The sequence below is a fragment of the Zonotrichia leucophrys genome, chromosome 8, assembly GCF_028769735.1.
Source record: "Zonotrichia leucophrys gambelii isolate GWCS_2022_RI chromosome 8, RI_Zleu_2.0, whole genome shotgun sequence".
Lineage (NCBI taxonomy): Eukaryota > Metazoa > Chordata > Aves > Passeriformes > Passerellidae > Zonotrichia > Zonotrichia leucophrys.
Genome location: NC_088178.1, coordinates 16,568,286 through 16,571,893, shown reverse-complemented (window position 1 = coordinate 16,571,893; position 3,608 = coordinate 16,568,286). Strand labels below are relative to the sequence as shown.

Here is a 3,608-nt window from a genome sequence, read left to right as displayed (position 1 = left end):
GATTATTGTTTCATTAACCTTATCTATTTGTTTGCTCACAGTGTGGTTAAAGAACAATTGATTTGGACCCAGTTTCCCCACTATTTTTCCTTAATACAGTTATAATGAATATTCTCTTTAAATAATAGTTTTCAAAGCTCTGTCAGGACTCTGAACTACTTTTACTTGCTATCATCAGTTTACAAACATATTGTTACTTAATCCTGGCAAGTCCTTACAAATAGAAAACCAAGTCCATTAAAATATATTGTTCTCTCAAATAAATCAGTATTATTTAGAACAAACAGCTTTTAGTAAGCTCACTGTAGCTGTGCATTTCTGTCAAAAGACAATTATCCCTCAGAGAGATCAAATGGTGTTATACAGAAGTTTTAATATTTACCAGTGTAAATAAGTAACAGCTCATGCATATTAATGCCCACTCTCCATCCAGAGAGGACTCTCTGGTAAGTGCTTCTGCTGCTACTTCAATAGCCAGGTCAGACACCATGTAACTGAGCAGAGCCTGTCAGGCAGAAATTAAATCTATCAGAGGAGGACAGATTAAACCCTATACGGGTGAGTTCACTCTTTCCATGACTCACCAAACTGTTTGAGGGTCACAGACTCCTGTCAAACAAATGTCCATGTGGTCACAGTAGACACTAAAGCACAAAAGACAACTGACACACAGGGGATTTGCAGAAAGGATCTTCAGCTGACAAGCAATAGCCAGCGCCAGTGCTCTGCTTCGTCAGAGTAAAGCACAGCCAAAGAGAAAACAGGATCAGTGTGAGGCTCCTGCATCCCAAAATAAACACTGCAAATTGGGGTTAGGCAGTGTTAAAGACATGGCCCTTCAATTTTCTACAGCCAGGATCTCTCTGTCATGTACTTCTAGCACTTTGATTGAACTTTGGTCAGATTAAGAGAGATTTGGAGCCAATAGATAGGACTTGGTTTGAAAAATGGTCTCTTGTTTGTTACTTTGGAGTTTAAATATTGTAGCAATATTCCTTGTCCTCACGTTGAACTAGTTCTAAATTAAAACCAAGGAAAATTCAACAAGCACATCCCTAGCACCTGCAGCACAGTGTTTGCAGTCAGAGTGCAAACAGGAAGAGAACACTGCTCCTCTGCTAAATCAATATTTAACTAACAAACAGCCTGCTCTACACTGATATGTAAACATCATACAACCGACTAATTAAAAAAGCTCACCTATTATCAGGCTTGGACTTCATTAGCACACCACCTCAGAGCATCTTCCACAGATTTCTTTTGATTAACAGGGCTGCAAACTACAGATAGATCAGTCAATCAGATGGCCATGGCTTATCTGGAAAGCCCAGCCAACCCCCCCACTGCAGCTCTGTCACTACTCCCCAGAAGAGGCAGCAGCCTCAATGGGAGCCTTGTTCCCCACCACAGAGGCACTCTTAAGAGTTTTGATTTTAAAAATATACCAAAAGACAGAGGGATGGGCTTTCCTAACAGCAAGGCCAAAGAGGCGGCAGATCAGGATTCTGCTTATCAGAATCCCTCCCCTCCCTACAGCAGATTGGGGAGCTGCAGGAATGACCAATGGAAAGGGAGTCATCTTCCTGAGAGACATTTTCCTCCTCATCTCTGTTCCCAAGTAACACAGGAGACATGAGCTTAGACATCCCACCAGGATCCTTTCATCTAACACAATTCTAGATGTTCAAATACCTGCAGGGCCAGCTTTGCATCATCTCCCGTCAGGCCGTTGCAGTTCTGCCCTGAAGATGTTGAGGCACATCACAGGTTTTCCTGCTTGGTTCTAAGGGACAAGCACAATGAAAACAGTCAATTCATTATGTAGGATAACATTTTTTAAAAATGTATCATAGTTACATGACAGTGTAACACCAGTCCCCCCTACACCCCAAATAACCATCCTTCAGCTGGTGTTAGCTGCAGAATGTGAGACAACAGCTTCCTATATCAAAATACACTTCCTGTCGAGAATGCCAATATCCCCATCCTTGGGATGGGGATGAAGAGGAAAGGGTTAAGATCTGACAGGGGAAATACCACACGTGTCTCTGCTTTATCAGATTTATAGATTTATTCTGTAAAAATCCTACATACCTGTTGGGGATGTTTCCTTCCATTTTTAGAATGTGTCTAAGCTGCAGATCCATTTTTGTCTGGTGCATTAACAAACATACATATAGGTTACACATTTGGAAAAGACAGATGTAAATACCTGAAGTTTCTGAGCATGTAGGTCCCCAGTGGCTTAAGCTACCCCACTATCCCACACTCCACACCATCCCCAGCCCCCTCTTGCATGCTTCTGTAATGAGCAGTTTGGGAAGCTAATAGGGGGAAAAGCAAAAAGGTGGATCAGGCACACAGCACCAACAGTGTTTGGAATGTGGAAAATCCTATTTAAACAAACAGGAAAGGATTAAAACTCTACAAATGGCCCTAGTTCACTCCTAAATCCACTGAAGTGTATCATATCCCTAACCCTTGGCAGCAAAGAAAGCACAGACCTACGCTTGCATTTCTGCTTTTCCCTGGAGACTACAAACTACAATTCTTGGTTGTGACCCAGCCCTGCACTGGCCATCAGTGGCTTGTGCTTGGGTAAAACCATTTGTTTGTGATTTTGGTGCAAGCCCTGGAACTGCCTCTGTAAAAGCACCCACATCCATTTTCTTTACCTGGAAGCAGAGGTCACACCTGAAGGAAGTGCACGGACTCCAAGGACAATTTGCTCTCTGAACTCCACTGCAGGCTCTCCCTCTGCTGTTAACTCTTCCAGTCCTGGTGAACAGGAGCTGCTCCTGGTGCCAAAGGAGGCTCACCCAGCAGCCAACAGCACGGGTCAGCACAGCAAAGGAGGCTGCTGGCTGTGGCCACAGGGCTGGAGGAGCTCTGCCCTGCATCCACACACAGCCAGAGGCTCCCCTTTTGTGTAAAAAACTTAATTACTGCTTTGGCAGAAGCAGGTTGTTTTAATCTCCCAGTTTAGTGTTCCTAGATTAAGGTAATTCCCACAGTAATGCTGTTCCTTAAGAATCTGTAACAATCACAAAAAGAATGCAGCTTGACCAGATTCTAGAACTCACTATATGAAATATAACAGTCTCTATAAGAATATATATATATAAGGAATAACATAACAAAATACCACTTGGGAAATATCTCATTAAAGGAGGATTTCTAAGATACAAGATGTGTTTTACAAATTGTTATAAGTAAATTACCAAGACATGTTTCAGTAATACAATATATTAATGCTTTTTAATTACCTTATGATATTAACATGAATACAATTTATGGAGTCACTAATTTCCACTGTTGTAATATTAAAATACTCAAATTGACAGAGTTACAGAGTCCTCCGGGAGGAAAAGCTTATGTGCATTCAAGAGGTGACCACTTGACTCATCTGGATTATTAGGTAATGAAAGATTAATAAATAAATTTAAATGCAAACATCTTTCAAAGAGTGCTAATGGAGTAGTGGTTTGTTTTTAATTACCTAACTCAAACATTGGGTCAATCTGGACATGACAACAGAACAAAACATCTGAAAAGCTAAATGTCTTTATATAATTAACTCACACGTGCAGCCAGTGCAAATGGATTAC

The 3,608-nt window shown here is 41.2% G+C and overlaps 1 long non-coding RNA gene across 1 annotated transcript; it reads right to left on the bottom strand.

Annotated features, from left to right (window-relative positions):
* Positions 1-1,692: 1,692 nt before the first annotated feature.
* On the bottom strand, positions 1,693-2,808 carry LOC135450836 (uncharacterized). Its single transcript, XR_010441164.1, has 3 exons — positions 2,676-2,808; positions 2,095-2,153; positions 1,693-1,783 (listed from the first exon to the last, which is right to left on the bottom strand). It is a non-coding gene; the product is annotated as an uncharacterized LOC135450836 (long non-coding RNA).
* Positions 2,809-3,608: the final 800 nt, after the last annotated feature.